Consider the following 21,150-nt stretch of genomic DNA (forward strand, 5'->3'; position numbering starts at 1 on the left):
CAGAGCACTTTATCTGAGGAGCAGGCTGTGGCAGAGGAGCTAGCTCTTGAAAATAGCCTATTTTTTATCACCTCTCTGATGATTAGGAGTTGGTTTGTTAAAAGATTATTATTTTTTTAAAATACACACTCACAGAGAAGCAACATTTGATTGGAAAAATAATTCCAATGCAGAAAGGCAAATCGCCCATAAATTCAAGTAGAAAATAGATGAGGTCCTGAAAGTAGTTTCCATGGAATCAGTGAAAACTACTGACGTAGGAAATAAAATTCTCTTCCAAAAAGTAAAGTCATTTTACCCAAGGGCATTGTAGACTTCACTGCTGCCAAAGAGCATCAGGAGGTGATGACCACACCATTCTAGGAAGTCCTGAGTAAGGACACAGTATCAAGTGGTAAGACCATGAGTGAGACAGAAACGTTTAAGATTGTATTGGCTCTTTATTCCCATGAATCACAGACGAGCTGATTTGTTATCAGCAATAACAGCCTTTCTCCCTAAGAGAGGGGGATGATACAGGAAGCATATGCTCCAGGCTATTTATGAGGATGTTGCCAGAAATGGGTGTAACATTTTGAACGTGGTGACCTGCACCTTCAGATTATAATTGTATGTGAAGTCATAAAGTAGACAGAAAGGACATATAAGAGGGACATAGAAAGGAAATATAATAAAAACGATTAATACGTGATAGTTTCCAATCCATTATTTTCTCAGGAAAAGAATAAAACAGCGTGTTGCAGAGCTCTTGGACTCCACCTTTTAGTTCCTTTAGTCAGAAACAACTATATTCAGCTCAATTTTCTGTTTTATCTATTGTACTGACAAACATCTTATCTAGCACCAGAGTTAACATTTGCTCTGGAGGTAGCTACATATCTCTGGCAATGACTAGGGAACGACCGGGATATAACAACTGCACTGCTGGGTTCTAGGTCATCAGGGGCTGCCAAGGCTTACTTTCAGATACCTATGGACTGTTTATCCATTTCTAATATCACTCAGAATAAACTATCAGTGAATTTGTGCCAATTTCTTCATAACTTAGGGAATAAGCTCCATAACATAATAGAGTAAGCGGAGGTGAGACAGCTGAAATGCAATAACATTCAAGATTCGGCTCACATTCTCCTCAGTTATATCAGACATACAAAACTATTTTAATGTAATATTCACTATCAATTTCCTTTGTCTTTGCTCTGAAACTCCCCAGATCTACTTTGTCCCTGGCCCCAAGGGTCACTAGAGCTGCGGGTATTCAATGTTTATGACTATATTTTCTCTGGGTTTATTTTCTGTATTGCCCTTCTATCTATATCCTGTCCAAATAATGGAACTGACTATTTTACTAGATTGAGTTTCTAATGACAGATGGGTTTCAACATCCAAATGCTAACATTTAGGTCCTTGCAGAAAACATTAATTTTTACTTGGCTTTCAGATCAGCAGTAAGCACAATTCAAAACAAAATAAGGAAAAAATTGGATAGAAAAACCTTAGAGACTAATTTATGAAAGAATGAGAAACATTTTAGTAAACCTATACATATTTCTGGACTAATTTGCCACAATTAAAGTGCTTGTTAGAGAGACCTGGTATTCTCATTCATTCAATTTTCAATAGAAAACTCTTATCCTACTAAAATTATCTTGAGGTACCAGTCAAAAATCCATGAGCTGTTACACATCAGAAGTGGCAGTGGGTATTTTACCAGATTGGATGATCAGCTGGCACTGCTGTCTGATCATATGGACTTTTGCATAGGAAAGCAGTTTTTCTTTGCACAGATACATTAAGCAAGAGTTTCAGACATAAAACCACAAATAGCATTGATGTGGTGTTTAGCAAGGAGGAGTTCTCTGTTAAGACCTTCATTCCAGTTACTTATTATGGAAGAAACAGATGGAATTCAGTTTTTGCCCAACTGTTATGAACCATGAATATCTTTTCAGTCAATGCTGAGGGAGTACGAAGATGTAACAAAACAGTCTGGAGACCAAAATATAAAATATGATTCAACATGTAGAATAAATACAACCATTTCCTGATTTGTTGATTCCACCGTGACTTCCTCACGCATACTAGGCCACCAGCTTGCAAAAATCTAGTTTTAGACCTTTGTTGCTATATATGTTCTGGCATAATAATTTCAATCCAATTAAAAGCCCTAAATCACAATCACTGAAATCAATCAGCACATGTCCTTTCATGTCAAAGGTTTCACTGGCCCTAAGAAATCTGATCTTCAGGTCTTTGTTTGCCATTCTTGCAGATGGTCTTTGGCTTTAACCTCAGTTTTCTTACTTGCCTTTCGTACTGTTCTGCCATAGCCACTTTTTCTTCCAAACCTTTCCTCTAATTGAGGATATGAGCTTTCTTGTTTACTTCTAGTGGCTGAAACCCATCCTTCGTAGTAATTATACTTTTCTTTTTGGGGTTATTGTAGCTTCTGGTATTGTCAAAGCAGAAATATTTAGTTGCAACACCACCGCATGCTTTCCATATTACCTGTGAGAACCAGTTGCATTAAATATGGTTTACATTTTCAGTCATTTAAAAGGGAGGGAAAAAACCTAAGCTAAAAAATATGTTCACAGCCTGTTTTCTCCATGCTGAATCCTTCTCTATCTGAAGCCACTTGGAGGTTAGCCACTGATTTAAAGAGGAGATTGATAGGGCTTTAAATCAAGTTTTCTGAGATGTGCCCCCATTCTTTTTTAAATATTGCCCTGATTATTTTCCAACATTTTCTTCTACCATTCTAGAATACAATATAAATCAGAGAACTTTCTCTTTGTTGTTTGTCACATGTTTTCCTGGAAAATTCATAGTGGGGATTTAAAGGAAGAACATCAGCGATACATGCAAGATGTGTATCCACATTTTTCTTTTGAACTCACATCTAACGTGGTCTTAAGTACTCTATGATTTTTCCTATTGTACGCGAAGTGACTCGTTCGGACTTTGGCACTGTTCAATATTTTCCTGCCGCTTGGGAAAAAAAAAAAAAAAAAGAGTGAGTGTGAAGAGGCTGTGCAGACTGGCTCCATCTGCACTTCCTCACCAGCTCCCGGGCTGCCGGAAAGTCAAGGACGGCCAACGGTCCCCATGTTCCAGCATCACTTGCTCTTAACGGGCCATTGTTTCCCTAAACGCTATTATTGTTTCAGCTTGTCACTTAAAGGAGATGTTACATTTATGGTTACTTCAGAAATGCCGGGTCGCTCTGCCCTCAGAAGTGGTGTTTATAACCTTACCTTTTGCAGAGGATGGCCGGCTGACACCGCTGCTGGCTGCAGTGAAAGGATAGCTGTAAAAAGCTCTTCTTTTACCTAGTGACTGTTAGGTTTTTTTATTTCCCCTCATGCTCCATGCTAAGCTGTGAGGTTTGCCTAGCCACCTCCGCCACTATGCAGAGGAATGTGAAGTTCCTTTATAAATTAAAAGAAGTTTCATAGCTGAGGTTTGGAGGAGCCAGGAGTGGAAATTTCTGGGAAGCTACAGAAAGGCTTCTGCAGGGAGTAAGCAATCAGAGCAAAAGAATTTGTCGAATTGCTGTATAGATCATTAGTTAATTATAGGTCTTAATCATCTGCATATTGCAGAAAAAAGCCATGCTGCAAATCAGATCCACTCAGCCAGTTTACAGACTGGCTTAAAACTGAGAAGTAAATGTATGGGTAGTTCATAATCATAATCATCTCTTTAATCTGGTGGCACTGCTGCTCGTAATGATATTCTGAAAGCAAATCTGATGCATGTGACACAACTTTAGGAATACTGGGGAAAACAAAAAGCAGATGTTCCTAAAGTTAAGGAATTTCTAAACAAATGTACAAATGAACATTAAAAGAAAGATTAAAAAGAAATTGCCATCTGCAATAACCTAAAAGAATAATAAACCTGACAACCTGAGCTGAACATTTAAAATGCATTTGTATATTTTCAGAATTGCTGTGCGTTTATGAAAAAAAAAAAAAAAAACCCAAACCAAACACTTTCTCAAACAATCCTACATTCATCAACCTCTCTCATTATCCGAGGCTCTCACCACACTTGGCTCACAGGTGCCAGACCACAGCACAAGCCAGCAGTTGGAGTCCTTCACCCAAGGACTTTCAGCTGCTGTGGAGCACCCATTATGCCCAATTTAGTTCTTCTGACACTCACATTCACCCTCAGAGGAAAAAAAATACACAAATTCATATGACATGAAATATAATAAAAAAGAATGAGATTCAATTCCTATTCTGGGAGATTCACAGAATACTCAAGTTATGACTTTCTAAACAAGTTTTGGGAATCGTCCACGAATGCCCTTATCCAACACCTAGTGGGATCAGGGGGAATTCTTCCACTCATTTGAGATTTTTTTTTTTTTTTTAAATAGGGACAGTCTATATCAGATTAAATCACTTTCATGGAAATCTCGTGCAGGTCATTATGAACTGCCTTTTTGTGATGCAATTTCTTTCCCTTTATTTTTGTTAAGCAAGTTATTTCTGCGCAGTAGGGTTGTGTGGCCTATTACATGATGCAGAGGCATGAGACAACTATTACATAAGGCTAAAAATTGCTTTCCCCCTACCACAGGGGTCTCTGTCACTACCAAGTATGAATAACATAAAATAAGCAGCATCTATACATCATGTTCAGTTGGAAAACCCCATTGAGTATTTAACTTGAATTAACTCATGTCCACAAATTACTAAAAAGTGCGCAGCCTACCAACCTAACCATGAAACTGAGCAGTGGAAAACTGTCAGTAAGACAAGCAAAGGCAATGACACTGAACAAAACTTGTTTTTTAAGTAACCACAAAATAAGCTTCTAGATCTGTACTATTGACGAAAAGATACAAAACTACAGCTGCCAGCCCAGCTAGCTGCTGGGAAGACCCATGTGACAGCAGGGCTGTATGACAGCAACTGTCTTCATCATCGCTAAGATGACACCAATTGTCCTTACAGCAGTTAGACTCTGCAGTGGACCCCCTCACGCTCTTTCTGCAAAACATTCGTTTTCCAAAATAAAATGTGCTCCAGAGCTAAGAGAAAATAAATGCATGAACACATGCACTAGTGTGTCTCCTTGGACCAGGCTTCACAAGCTCAAAAAGAGATGGGTTTATGGTTCTGGAATAGTTAAGGCCCCTCTGTTGAACTCAAATTCAATAAACAGAGGAAAACATGTTGGATAATATAGAGAAGACAGACCACTGGCTTTCCAGAAGGGGGAAGGATTTGCTCTTGCAGCAATTTCCAGGAGCCTGTAGCACTGGAAATGTGGAAGGCCTAAGCCTGAAAGCCCTCTGTTCTCAGTTGCACGTGTCAAGCTGAGCCAGGTGACACTTCGGTCTATACAGAAGCTGTCAATTTGCTTTACTGAACTAACCACTTCCATCTTCCCCCACTTTTACTGCAGCTGAAGAGGTAACCAAGGCATGCGTTGGTTTGTGCATGCAAGCCACCTAGGTTGTGTGCTCCGTGCCTCTTGTATAGAGTTTCTTTGCATTTCCTGACTGCCATGTCTGCTCATTTCTCATCATGTGTTTAGTGTTTTGTGGCAGGAACCATCTGTTTGCTGTGAAGAATAGCTAATGAAATAGGTATCCCATCACTAACTGAGACATCTGGTTGTTACTTCACTATTAATTACAAAGAAGAAATCTTGCTTTTCATTTTTTAATAGAAAACATGTTACTGGCTTTTATTTTGTTTTGTGGGGGTTGCTTTTGTAGGTTTTTTTAAAGATCTCTAATGAGACAAATAACACACCTTTGCAGAATGGCAATAGAAAAGTCACTGTAAAAGAAGCTTGCTTACCTCCTTCAAAAGCACGTTTATATTCTCACACCACTGGACATTATGTACATAATATCCAGCAGGTGACAGGGTTCCAAGCTGAAGAACACCAAAAATTAAACTGCTTTGTGACCCCTTCCTCTTGCATAAATGTCTTTGTATTGTGTCTTATAATGGAAAGGGTCTGATGAATAATTTTCAATAATAAAGAGGCACTATATTCATGAGGAAGCCAGGGTTTCTTTTCTGAGTAAAGTAACTAGTAGTCTGAATATAAAGTAATTGGAAGACTAGTGGCAAGGGGGGAAATATGTATTTAATGGAAAGGAAATATGTATTCTGGTCCAAATAATATGTCCCTACAAATTTACACAGTCTAGCTGATGCAGTAGAATTAGATTAACACAACATTGCTCATTTCCAAGCGCAAAGGCTGCGTGCAGAAAATGCTTAATGACAATACTAAGAGGAAAGTTGCTGAAGCAGTAAGACACAGATGGCCAGAATTCAGTACTGCAACACCACAGGAGTCAAGTTGTGCTAGGGCTGAGATGAGATTTCCCTGTGCGCTGATCTGCTCTGTAGAGGACAAAGAGTGATTGTGCCTACTCCGGAGAAAAAAGGAAACGTTAGAACAGCTATGTGCAGCAGATTTAGGGATGGAGATGTGCCAGAAGAAGGTTCAAAATTTGTTTCTCTTGCCAGTAATGAGCAAGCAGATTGAACATTTTAACATATAGATATCATTCTACATGTCGTTAAAAGAAGAAAGAAAAAAAAAAAACTTAAAAATGTCTGTATCAAAAGACCCTGGTGACAAGGAACACACCAATAAATTATTTGCTGCTGCTGGATTTATACTGTAGCTCCTTTGGGCATTCTTTCCAAATTAATAGTATGACTGTGTCAAGATGCAAAAATCTCTTTTGCTCTCACTTGATATGAACAGGATTTAGGGATTGTTTTAAAATAAAGGATATTGTGAAGGAAGGGTGGGGGTTAAGCATTAGGGAAATCAAAATCATCTCATTGGCTTTACTACAAAAAAAATTTAGATGACATTGGGGCAAGTCATTCAGTTTCGGTGGATTGGTTCTTTATCTACTTAATAACGAGATTAAAATAATAATATTTCCTCCCTTCTCCTTTTGTGTGACTTGTGTATCTCACTCCCTCGAAGCCGGTATTTTCAGCAATACTGGCTTCCTTTAGCATAATAGCTCACAAACCTAAGCTGGAGACTTTAGGAATTGTAATTCTAACAAGAGGCATGTTTGTAAACCTATCATTTGCGAGTAGATGAATTGAACAGCAGAAGAAAAATAGCTCAGAGGTGAGCATAATAACAACACACAGGGACTCATTTTTAACATTTTTATATGAACGCTGTTATTTCCATACAGAACTACGCGTGATATCTTTAAATACTGCACTGAATGCAGATGTAACATGTTTATCCTCACAGCAGGGTGGAATTGCTCAGCTGGCATGAGGTATTGCAGGTAATATAAAGCAAAAATGTTTCTGGATTCATACGAAAGATTTAAATGGTCCCCTGAAATCAGAGTTGATAAGCAAGTTTGCCCTGCCATAAATCTTGAATACAAGGTAGAATTACTGCCACTTCAGAGCAACTGGTATTGCCCTTTAATGTCATTTTAGGTTATTGGACTCTGTTTTCCAACTATGATCGGTGAAATAAGGTCTGAGGCAGGCAGAGGAGAAACAGTGCATTTACTTCGAAATGGAGAAGCAGAGACAACACAAAGTGTTTGAGCAGCACTTTCTAAGTAGTTGTCTGTTACACCTGCCATCAGCACATTTTCAGATGTGTTCCTGAATGAGGGAAGACAGTACATAGCCCGAGGTTATTTACACACGATATGTCAGAAGCAGCTCAATAGAGTCATTTTTAAATGAGTGGCATGTCAGTGTTTAACCTTTTTATTTACTACAGAGAGAGAGGAAAATACTTTGGTTCCATACATGTGGACATCTATATCCCAGTGACATTTTAGAAGTTTCAAATGAGACAAACTTTCTGTAGGTTTCTTGTTAGTTTTGTCAAGAAGTTATTCAGAAAGCTAGGAAATGCTTTACATAAGGTGTCACTCAAAATCACAGGCAACTCACTGCTCTACTACAATCAAGAGGCTTCTCCTATCACTAAATTAAAGCCTATATTCAAATAGCTGTTCTGGGTGTTGCAGATTACTGATATTTCATCACAGAAACTTTTATAAGGTAAGTTCTACAGCCTTACAAAATTAAATTGAAGACAGTCATAATGAAACATGGAATTAAACCTAAAATCCATATTTGATTGCAGAATTTTGCAATTGTCTTATTCATCGTGCTGAGCTTTCCAGTGCTAGACCATAGAATATGCAGGGGACAGTCGGCATTGTAATCAAACATCCAGACACACAATCCCAGACACTGACAATACGAATGTGCCTTTATGATCTGCGATTTAGGACTCATTCAAATCCCAGCAAAGGTCATAATCAGTGTCTTGTCAGTACTGGCATGCACTCAGCTAGCTGAAGTTTCTGTCACCATTAACGAGGTCAAGTGCTTAGCAAATGTAACAGACAGAAAAGTAACATTTAAGGAGATTTAAATATGGATGTATCTACCTCAGTTACGGACCTAGGTAGTTCATGCTTAGTTGTAAACAGAGAAAAGTTCTGACAAAGCAACAGGATAAGTAAACACCAAATAAGGTTTTTTGCTAGTGTAAAAATAATTGTCTGGGTTAACAGGTTTGTCCTGTAAGATATTCCTCTGCTTTGGTGCTCACTGTCTCACAAACTCAGTGCTGTGCTTGGCTACCAGCAGATCCTCCTGCCTCCAGGGCTCTTCACCTCCTTAGCAAATACAACTTCAGCAAGCTCCGTGCTCAGGGTGATGTGTGCACTGTCCTTTGCTTTTTATTGCTCTTAGGCTACATAAATACTGTGATCTCCCTCTAAGAAAACAGCCTTTAAAATCTGTATTAGGTACTTTTCACAAAATAAAAAAATATATGTGGATGGGCACACAAAAGCCAGACGCAGAACAAGACAGAAGTATCTGCAATTAATACATTGTAAAGATGATGATGACCAGGCACGTTGATATTCAGGTAATACCTCAGACAAAAAGTACTAGTTTTTCAGGGGGGAAGAAATAACTGGATTGTAATTATGATAATTAGACAAATGTATATAATCATTGATCCCAAGCACATATTAATGCAAAATACACGTGGTTTTGCTCTGGTTAATTGTGTGGTGTCCTTGCTCCTCAAGCTGGCTCAAGTCATTATACAACACTGCAAGTTCTAAGATAGCTAAGAATTAAATTGTAGTTAACACTAAATACTCTCATACTACTCAAAAGCTAGGGCTGCCAAAACTGCAACCTTCAAATTCTTTTTATGGTGTTTATACGTGGCCTTTTTAGTTATGGCAGTCCTCAGCAGAACCGGCTGCTTGCCACAGCGGCGGCAGCCACCAAGTCTCTCCCAGAGAAGCCAGGAATGAGGATCTGCACTAGGGTCAGTCCCGGGGGTACCACATCACAGCCATCAGTAGGGGTAGTGAGAGCCTACCAGAGAGGAGATGCCAGCTGGTAGCAGAGATAACAGATATCCTGGCCTGGTACATGACCTGCAAACCAAAGACGGGCAGTCAAAAAGGCTCAGTTGTCAGCTCTCTGATACAGGAGAGGGAGGCCGGGGCTGCCGATAGCGTCCCGGCCGGCAGCATTTGGCTGTGACACCAAGAGAGCTGTGCTGGGACTGGAAAGTGCTTCCCACACATACACCGAAAACAGGATTCGTTGAGCAGGCATCCGCTGGCTGCTGTCATGAAGAGCAAAGCCAGGTGCCAGAGACAGAAAGTTATGTTGCCTGAAATAATTGTTAGAAAAGTCAGCTGCATTAGTCCCTCTCAACAATTCATTCAGTGATGGTGCTGAATTCTCCCTGGTTGTAAGCTTGCATACACCAAGTGCATCCTGTAACTGACAGTGAACAAAAAGGTAGCAGGCACAGATTACTTTTGTTATAAGGCCCTTAGCTTAAGTCCAAACTATTAGGTACAGTCCATGAAAATAACTCGGGGAACTGCTGCTCAGAATTAAAAATCCAGCTAGTAAAAAATTCTTGTATCCTATTCCCAAGTACCTCTCAAAAATAATTATAAATAGTTCATAGTACTGTGAGTATGGACAATTGAATTCTAGAAGTAAATTAATCCAAGATTTTCTGATCATAGATCACTGCTTCCAGAATCATGCAGTCTAATAAAGAAAAGGGTATATACCACTGAATGTGGCTATACCACATAATAAGTAATAACAGTAAAGACAATACCACTTTCTCCACTATTCGTAAAGCCTTCCTTTAAGCAGTCCCAGCTTTGCAGATACCATCAAGCATCTTGTTTCATAACCCTTTAATTAGAATATTTTTTATTTCCACCTTTTTCTGTGATTCAGATTTTTCTACTGAAAACAATAAAGTGATAGTTTAAGTACAAATCAGTTTGGTTTCTTTTAAACCTGTTTTCGAGATTTCCTCGCTGCTGCATAATGTGTATAGATTATTTACAGTCTATAACTTTCAAGTACTCTCAGACACGTCTCAGAGGCTAAAAATATCTTGAAGGCACATTCACCAATACACAGTAAAACCAACAGTTTACGACCAGCTGCCTGGTGGCTAAGAACAGGTTGAGAGAACCGTGGTTTCAGCAGGAAAACTGAAGTCATTCTCCTACTGAAGTGATAGTATTCAAAATAGATGTCTTGCAGTGAACCCCACCACTCCTGTCCAGATGTCCTTCAGTCACCTTTAAAAGACCATTTAGATAGGGAAGAGAACTGACCAAATTTAAGGATGCACAAACAGGCTGAACATACAAAATTAAAAGTGTACGTCTGCCTGACAAGCTATTTTCCTTAAGGAAGAATGAGTGACTACTGTCTCACGTTCATCATCGCTAGAAGCATCTACACAGAATAATACAGAGTCTTTCTGGAGCATCACAGTCAATCAACAAATAATAGACATACTGCTCTAAGCCATGCTAATTCACAGGAGTTGACATTTGGACATTTATTTAGACAGACACAGATGACAGAAGAGGCATTCTTTAAACCAGTTCTACCTTCGTCTGAAGTGGTATTCACTTGGTCAATAAGACAGAATAAGATTATTATTAATAAATCACCATATTCTGTTGGCTGACTCCTGGCAAGCTTGTATTTTTCAGGGTTGCTGTTCTCCAAGTTCCCATCTTTTCATGATTATTTTGCTCCCCTGCAATCTTTCTTACTTTCTTCTGGATACCCTGGGAAATGTCTGGATCCTGCACGATTAAAGTTAATGGGAGCTTTGCCATCAGCTTCAGTGAACATGGGATCATGCTCTGTGCCAAATTCCATAAACCTTCCAGTAAGCCACAACACCTGTTTTCCTTCTCCTCCCATGCTCCATTTCTCTTCATTGCACATTTTTTCTCTGCTCTGACACCTATTAATCCATGCACTCTGTCCAATCCATCATATTCATCTTTCTTCACCAGTTATGTTGTCGTAGCTCTATGGCTGGAATTAGTAGGAGAGTGAGAACTCACTTATAAAAGTGCTACTTTTCATACTGCCAAAATAATGTCAGTGCATCACAGAACACAAGTCCAAAATGGTATGCAATATCTTTTCATGCATCTTGATCTGATTTTAATTTTACTTCCAGTCCCACTTGGAAAATCACCACCCTATACATTTATTTCTAAAATGTTCTTATACTCAAGTGTTAAATCTTTGCCATTGTTCAGTTTGTTGAATTCCAGCCCCCTTCTTCCTAGGAAATGTAATGAATGTACTTCATTATTTCTGCCAAAATGTTTCAATATTTAAACTTTAGCAGTTCTTCATTCCTTGTGCTAAAACCCTCCCTGGGATTCTTGGTTTAAGTCCTCCCAAGTTTAATTAAAGCCATGTCTTCTAAAAACACCTATTGAGACAAGCAGAACAAGTGAAACTATCTTAGGAAAGCATAGAGCTTCAGCTTTAGATTAATAGTGACTAAGCAGAGTGAAAGCAAAGACGATCATTTGGGAACGATCACTCGGGTCAACAGTCTCAAATACGGATTAATCACGGGGGGGGGGGGGGGGGAGGCACTTTGGGAACAGTTGGTTCCTTATTGAAGCAAGACCTACTGCTCTGTCTCTTTAGCATATCCTCTCATTTGTTAAGACCTTTCATTAGTTGTGTGAATGTAATCCACTACTTCATCTCCAAAATGCATGACAGGCCAAGCAGCAGGTGAAGGACATCCTTTATTCAGCTCTTTCTGACTTTGACTTTATTAGAGTGATACATCATTCAGGATTCAAATTAATGTCTATCCCAAGAGACATATTGTATGGCTCGATGTTTGCTCTAAAGTGTTCTTTGAATTTGCTGTCTATAGAAACAAAGTATACTGCCATTATCAGAAAATTTATCTTCCCCTACTGGAGACTGTTCTGTGAAACTCAGGCATCTACTCCTGGTAGTTCATAAGATGTAATTTTTTTCCCCTCCCACATTTTTCTTGGAAAAATAAAGCCTGAGCAGCTATAGCACTAAGTAAATAGCAAAATATTGTATGTCCATTCAAAATCTAGCTAAACACACACAGTTCAGAGTACAACTGCTAAATGCTCATTGCTCACTCACTGCTTTTATAAGAAGTTAGGACGCTGCCTAGGAGAGGCAATGACATCAAGTATTTCATAATAGTACCACTGGAGCTGATTTTTATCTCTTTGTCACTAACTCCGAAATACAAAATCAAGCAGCTTAATCCAATCCAACATCAGCACCAGATTGCTGGGGTCTCTGGGAAAGTAACCTGAACTGATGTCTCAAAGAAATCACACTGCAATCTTGTTGCCTCCACTGTACCATACTTCATTTTTGATCAGCTGACAAGTGACATCTTATCATTATTGTTTCTTCTTCTGATGATCCGACTCAAGACTAAGAGAAGCAAAGTAGTCCTGAAGCACTTGAACCAGAGCTGAGAGTTTACACAGCAACATCCACAACAGAAAACCTGATAGGTAGATTCTTTTCCATTTCCACCAGGTAGATGTAAGAGCAAAGTACTGAAGCACCAGCCTCAAATGCAGAAAAGAGAATTTTCTCCTGAGCGGCACAAGCAGACCAGAGACACAAAAGGGATACTAGCACTTTCACAGCAACCCCCATCACCATTCACTGCCTTCCAGAGCTGCTATTCCTTCCCCATCGTCCAGACTGGGGCAGCATTTACTGCAGATGCCCTGATGTGGCTACATGTGTTATTCCATGTTGGGTTTATTTCCTTATCTTAACTTCTATTAGCAATTCTTCTTTTCAGCTCTCTGTTAGGCACCTGATTCTTTTCAGTAATCAATATGCTCAAAATTAAATAGTGGTTTAAGCTCTTGGGAAATTTAAAAGTATGTTGGGTAGTATTCAAGTTATTTTACGGGCACAGAGACTGGGAAACATGTTTTTACTGCAATATTTTATCCAAATAAATCCTTTATAGTTAAAGATTATATTTTTAGGGATTTTTTCCCCTATTTATAAGTTGGAAAAAAAAGAAGCCAGTACTCCAAATGTTAACTTTCCTGGCTTTTTTTTTTTTTTCTTTTTTACAATTGATTGCAAGATTCAGTTTTAGATATTATTAAACCATGGACGGAAAGATCTGCTTCAGGTTAAGTTTTATTCTGTGTCACCATGCTGTAAATAGTACTTCTTGAAATATTTCTCATCTAAGTTTCTTCCTATTTTGAGAGTTTATTCTGTACAGTGATCAACATCAGTGTAATTGATATTCTGCCAACCCCTTAATCCACATTCGCGCACGCACACGTACTATAAACCTGCGAGTTTATGGCAGTGCAATTTACTTCAGCATCAGCTGAACTGTACAAAACCCACTTGCACATCAATGGAATCACCCACTGCGGATTGGTTTTGTGTAGACAGGGAGTAAATCACCTGATAATCTAATGAGGATAGATTGTGTAAATAGTTCCACAAAGAGCAAATGTGCATAGATAGGGCAATAAATTGGAATGATCGATGGGACAAGCGCCATGGTAAGATCAAAGACATGAGGCTCCAGCAAGGTTTTTAATCACCAGACCTTGTGCTGCCATTAACCACTTCCCGTAAACGCTCTCTCAGCACTCCGGATTGGAGATTTTCCTCTCCTTTCTGCCTTACACCATTCAAGTTCAGTAGGATACAGCCTCCAGCAGCACCAGACCCAGGTGAAGTGCAAACAAGACTGCTCTGAAGATGTGTCTGTCCGAGTCAGGCAGCTCTGCATGCTGTTACATGAGGGCTTTGCCACCCTGGCTTCCCCCCGAGCTTGTCTGCTGCTCACGGTCTTGTCTTTTACAGGAAGTTATTAGCTAAAATTGTGACTGCACTTTTGGGGGACCAGGGCAACATGAGCTGACACTTCCCCATTCCCACACCTTCAATGCTGTACCATGCCTATTTTCAAAAACCACCACGGCAATTTTGCCGTAAGAGCTCAGCACATGGAACGAGCACAGGACGCTGCCTGCCTCCCCTTATGATCTTATCATCACTGCGCTCACAGTGCCTGCCACTAATCTTGGGTTTGTTGGTTTAAGTTTCCAAGTTCTCCCTCTGCCTTGAAAAGCTGCTCATTCCCCATTTGCTCTCCTCAGCTACTGCCTCCTCCACCCCCAAACCCACTACCTCCGTTATTCCCTCCCCCTATTTCTCCTAACCTTTATCCTTCCCACATCAGTACTCCATTGCCAACTTAACTGCTTATTTTCTTCTCTGTTTCTTCTCGAGTTTGCAATATCACTGCCTTACCACCCACCAAAAACCTCTTCCTAAACCTGAGCTCCCTTCCCAGGTGCCCTCCATTATTTCATCTTCCCCAAATGTTTGTTTCATTCCTCAACAGTAGCCGGCTGCTACAGCAACTGCTTCTTTCTCATCCATCTAATTATTGCAATGAATCCGTAGCAGATGCCAAAAGAGTGCTCAAATGCAATGAGAAATAAGTTTGAAGTACTGACTGCTCTTCCTCCACCAGATAGAAGGCAGGACAGTTTAATTACCAGGAGCTTTGCAAATACTCAAATTATCTCCTCTGGTTCTAAAACTTTTCATAATCCTAAAGATGTTTCAGCTACCAGCAGTTACAAAACGTGGCTTCTTAGAGAGGAGAAAGAAGAAAAAAAGAAAGAAAGGAAAAAAAAAGCTCTTTTCACCTAATTCATATGTACTATATCACTACTTTATCAACATTTAATATTTTATTGTTCATGTTTACCACCTCTAATCCTTTATCTTTGCATTTTAATTTCCTTCCTTCCACTGGAAGAATTAACAAGCATGCTGACTGTGCTTCTTCAGGAAAAGGCCGTCTTAGCTTTATATGCAGCATAAATACAACCTTTGCGTAGGGGGAGGGAGAGGAAATTCAGCATACAACATAGGCATGATGCATTTTTTAATAACTTTGTTTTTGAAAAATAATCAGTGTATTAAATATACCAAAATATTAAAGAAACTTTATACTGAAGAAAGAGAGCCACATATTCATATACTGAAGAAAAAGAGACATATTTGTTTTCTTTGTAGGTTTTGGGGGTGGTGCTGGTTTTGGGTATTCTTTTGTTTTGTTCTGTTTTTTCCTCTCCTCTTCAGTGTTTAGGGCATGAAGATTAAAGATTCTCAATGATATTTTTTAAGATAAACCTGAATGCCTGATTCACTTTGAGAACATAACCATTACCATCAGCTCAGTAAGTTTTTTTAAAAAATCATTTTGGAAAAAAGTTTCAAAAAACCCCCATATTTCTTCACTGCCCACATAGTATCCTCAGGCACATTTAACGGCCGTCTGACATCCAGATACCATAGCTCTTAATGAGCTCATTCACAAGGCAGGCTCCCTGAGTAAGCTGAGACGTCAAGGCAAATGCAAATGTTTGAAGAAACGATTGCTCAACAAAGGGTTGCAGGATTTTCTCTGAAATATGCAGGTCAAATTACTGGAAATGTGGAAGTGAAAATTATTACTACTTAGATTTTTTGGATTTGTCTTGTTTTCGAGGTAGTAGCCCTGTCTCTTTTCTCCCTGGGAATTTCAGTCAGCTGCTGTGTCTTCTAAACTTAAGACCTTTGCAGATCACCATAAGCACTATAGGCATTTCTTACTAAATTGGTCAAGATTTGCTGTTAACTCCATGGTTAATCCATTTTACCCTGGAAAACAGAAAGTCAGATAGCAAAGCCATCCAGTCTGAACATTGTAACTAGCCAGATGCAAAAGATTTGCAGTGGGAATTATTTGTACAACTGGTTTCCTTTTTGGAAATAGAATCCCATAATTAAAGAAAAATCCTTATGGGGAAGGCTTTGAACTTACAGGAAGGGAACTACATCACCAACCAACCCAAAGACTTGATAGGTAAATCCAACCTAAACTGAAAACAAATATAGGCTACTGCAATCATCACCGCAGTCTGACTATATGTCTAACTTATAACAAAGCAAAGAAAGAGAAAATTCACATCAGGTTTGTTGTGTTTCACATAACAAACCTTAAATAGCAACAAAATGAAAGTGAAATTTCAGCTGAAAATTGCAAAGCAGTAATGGGCTGAGATTCTGTAACTGCCACAGAGACTGAGCTGACACTCCACTACAAAACAATTACTTTAGCATTTCAGTCATCCATGACTTATTAGATGCTTCTTAATTTTGATTTATGTTGGGGAATTTGTGATCAGAGGGACACGTACAAATTCACAATTTTTATCTCAATAAGTCAGTCATTCTGGAATCAAATCAGTTTACCAGTGAAGCAAATTTTAGTTTTTTATTTTCCTCTTGCTTGAGAAAGCCACTCTGCAGAATTTGCTAGTAAGACCTGTGAAAATTACTTATACGGAAGACTTATGTCTTGAGGCTAAACCAAGTACACTGACCTTTCACTCCCTACCTAATATACATTCTTTATATATTAAAATAAAATAACATATGGAATGGCTCCTGCTTTTTTCCAACACCTGGAACCGTGCAGTACCTTCTAATGCATGGAAATTATCCGATGTCTAATATTCTGATGACACAAGACTATAGCCCCAAAATTATAGAGTGAAACAATAGGTCTGCACAGGTTGCCTTGCTTTTCTACACTCAAGTGAAGACCACTCCTCACTTGCAAAAAAGAGTTAATTGCGTAAAATTAATCTCTTTAATATATTAATCTCTTGCTCTATATGGAGGTGTGAAGACATCTTTCAGCCAAGGCTGCTAACCTTGTACCTCAAAGGAATCTCTCACTCAGAAACCAAAAGGACAAACATCTTTGTGTCAAAGCGTCAAATCAAACAACAGATGTTAAAATACAGTTTCTAAGCAGCTATGGTTAAAGTACAGATATTTTTCATATAGATTTAATAGGCTTTAAAAATGCATATTTTCAACTTGCTGACAATATCACATAATGAAATGTCTCAAATGCAAGATGCCCCATGGTATGTGTGGCATTAGGAATGGAGGAATTTATCCTGTGACCCCTTCAGCAATCAAAAGCACCAAAAGGATTTCATGGAGAATTTTCAGCTGACTTTTATCTAAGGCCATACTACCCGGTTAGGGAAGGCATTTTCCATAAATTAATGACTTAATGCAGTTTTCACTTTTGCTTTCTGTTTCACTTTAAAAGAAAACCCTGAGGCTAGCAATACCGCAGTATAATGCAAACCCATGCTGGTTTGTAACAGCGGGCTGCATTGAAGGGTAGCTCCACTGTTGGCCTCAACTGCAAGAGCAGGTCCTTGCTAGAAAAGAGGCTAAGGACAGAAGCGTAGCACAGGAGCTTTCATCACATTAGAAGGCAAGAAGGGAGAGGTACAGTAAGGATAAATACATGACAGCAATTAGTCCTTGAAAGGCAGTGTTAAGTATTCCTATAGTTTTAATGTGTATGCTTACATTCAGATACTCTGTCGAGAAAACAAATAATTAATTGATCTTATGACAGGGTCAAAGCATGGGTATAAAGAAATAGAAATACCAAACCAAGTCCTCACAGGAGAAAACAAATCTAAATACTTCTGTTAATTCCCTGCAAGCCAACGTATAAGTTTCTGATCCCTGAGAGTATGTTCTATACAGAAGCAAGGCAGGAGGAAGGAAAAGGTAGCTAAAAAAAGCAGATGGGTGGACAGGACGGAAATAATAAACAGAGAGAGAGAGAGAGAGACTGCTCTAGTGGGGGAAATACTAGAATAATTAATTGGGAGATAGAAAATGAAGACCTGAGAAACAACGTTGAACAGCTATATGGGATGTAAAAAGATATTTGACAGGGTGGATTCTTGAGGGACATATGGGATTATTGGTTGTTGCCTTGGGTTACAGCAGCTCTTCATACCTAGACACCAGAAATACTGAAGAACACCATCTGGAGTGTCCCACTAGGCCTTCATTGACTAAAAACAAAACCCCAGAATTTCACTAACTAAGGAGCATTTCATTCTGATTACAAAATAAAGCAAGCTGCAAAGGGTATGAATTGCATCAAAACTTAGATTAAAAGTTCAGCATGGTATAATTGCAATATTAACTTTTTGGCTTATAAATCAAAAGCTGCAACACAGCGATCTCCCTGTTTGACTCTTGATGACAGCAGCACTATGAAAGAATTAGTTAGAACTTCTGCTATGAGCTCAGGACAGCAGATCTCCCTTAAATTTTATTTAAATAGTATGTGAAACAAATAAATGATAATAATTAAAAAAAAACAGTAGTGGAAAATTTTCTCAGTATATTACACAACCTTACCGAACTTTCACATGTATTAACCCTTTTTGTACTGGCCATATTTGAATTGAGGCAATCACTTAAATATACAAATAAGTAAAGTACAGTACAGTGTATGTTAAATCAAATATTATCACAGGCTTATCTATGCCTGGGCTAAATCCAGAAAACCACAGCAAAGCCTGAGAAAAAAAGGTGGACCTGCAATATACATGCAACAGAGCTTCCTTGTGTCCCAGAAACATTACTGAGCTATTACACAGGCTTTTGCTCATCGGAAATAGAGGAAATGAAAAGGGAACATCTGCAATGTCTAAAGTATTCTAAAGGGAATATACGGGAAGGATGTTTCAAAGCTATTTGAGCTAGTGTCAAACAGGGATAGCAGATGAAAAATCTAATGAAGGACATTAAACCACACACTAACAGAGTTTACCTTACGAAATAATTATTAAGCTGTGTGATAAATATATACAAAGTTCTGCAAATAATTAATGAACTGGGAACAAGCAAGAATCAAACTCAGTGGACCTTACTGATCTAAACTGGCCCCATGTTTTTCCCTTGTGATAGAATATTTGCTCACAATAAGAGTAAAACAGTTAAGGTAAAGCTATTACTTTGAAAAAGCTTGTAGTACCTACCTCAAAGCACTTTTTGTTGAATCCAGTGGTAGCCTCTTTATGCAGGTATTACATTGCCATCTAGTGTATGCAGTATATATTGTAAACCCCAGGAAACAGAATTCCATCGTATATAGCAGCTGAATTTTCCCCTTAGCTGGCTTTCCTCAATACTTTTTATCTTGCAGAAAGACAGATTTCCTCCAGGCTACTCAATCCCAAGAAACGTATGACTCGTGTTGCAAAGAAATTCAGCACCATAAAGAAAGCACTACTCTGGGAGCAGCCACTCTACTGAATCCTGTTCTGCTGTATGTAGTGGGTACCTCCACTGAAAGAATTTCAACTGTTCTCATGCAGCAAAGGGTGCTTGGGATTCAACGGTCCTCTCCTGGAGGGGACACGAGCCCTCGCCCCTGACAGCAACACAGCCACCCTGCTCTGGAGTGACACTGGGTTGAGGAGAGAGGAACAATCCCAGTCCTTCTCATCCCACTTTCTGTAACTAATGAAACTGTAATCAAGAAAAGGATGGCAGCTAAGCTGCACCGACAAGTCCCTGGATGGCAAGGAGGCGCAGTCCATGTCGTAGTGGCGAGAGACCAATTGCTCCATGCAGGAGCCACAGGGTGTTCCCACCGTGCTCCCCAAGCCCTGAGCCACTGCCCCAGGTGGCCGCATGGGAGTCTCCCAAGCCTGCTCCAGGAGGAACTGAGGTTTCCCACCTGCGCACCACCCTGTGTGGGCTGGTAGCAGTTACATATCCCACCCTTGAGTACTATCCTTCCCTGCATTACTTGGTAAGAGTACCTGAATCCACTAGCCGTGCGCACTGCTGGAGGCACATCACACCCAAGTTAACAACAGGAGACATCTGGGCGCTTGTAAGAGTGGAGCTTGGCCATTTTGAAGTCTTGCAACACCAAGTACTGAGCAATGCCCCACCATGCTTTTGAATACACAGGCCTCACTCCAGTTTAAGAATTTGGGCTTTTAAACCAAGACCTCTGAAGCACATGTTTCTCCAATCTTTATGGTAAGATTTATCTTTTTTGGAAGAGTTCTTTCAAAACACAAACAGGCCCAGCTCCAGAATGCAAAGGTTAACTTATAGATAGTCAAGGCTACAAAGGAACAAGTAAATGCACTGGCACTGTATTGGAGAGCACCTGGCCACTAGGTTCATGGGTTAGCCAGCCACACTGAGCACTCCCACCTTCCTGCCCAGTCCTTCCCTGGGCTCCGGGGTGCTGCAGCGAATGCTGAGTGAAAAAGAAAAAAACGGTTTCACACTCACCCCAGCTGCCGGTTCACCTGAGACAGAAGCAGGCTCCCACTGGAAAGAGAGAACGAGAAAGAACCCTTACTATGATCAGAAAGGGAAGCGGTATCTCAAAACTATGCCTCTGCTTTCAAAATCAGGCTTCCCAGTTACGGAACTGAAGAAGCAACTTTAACCCCAACATCAGTTACAAATACCATGTTTTGCAGGAACTGGCTACGGCTGTTCTTTTCAGTGCCTCACCATTTTAACAAGATATCAAGGGCCTGATGTTATGCATAACCAGAAGATTTTTACCTTCTTTTTGCTAGCTGTTGGGGCTTGAATTACTGGTTCTCCTTGGTAACACATTCGCTTGCTTTACTGGTCTTATCATATGATATATTGCACAGGGTGTAGTAACAATAAATGTATTTAACAGCCTGTAGCCTTTTGTTTAGCCACTACATTACACACTTGTTATTCCTACAATTAATATTCAAAATACATGCTTTATCAAATTCAGTCCTGGTTTGTTACTGACCCGCATATATTACTTACACTGTGCTTCAGAATGCAAACAAGCATGCAGCCCACGAAC

The sequence above is a fragment of the Mycteria americana genome, chromosome 4 (genome assembly GCF_035582795.1).
Source record: "Mycteria americana isolate JAX WOST 10 ecotype Jacksonville Zoo and Gardens chromosome 4, USCA_MyAme_1.0, whole genome shotgun sequence".
In the NCBI taxonomy this organism is placed as follows: Eukaryota; Metazoa; Chordata; class Aves; order Ciconiiformes; family Ciconiidae; genus Mycteria; species Mycteria americana.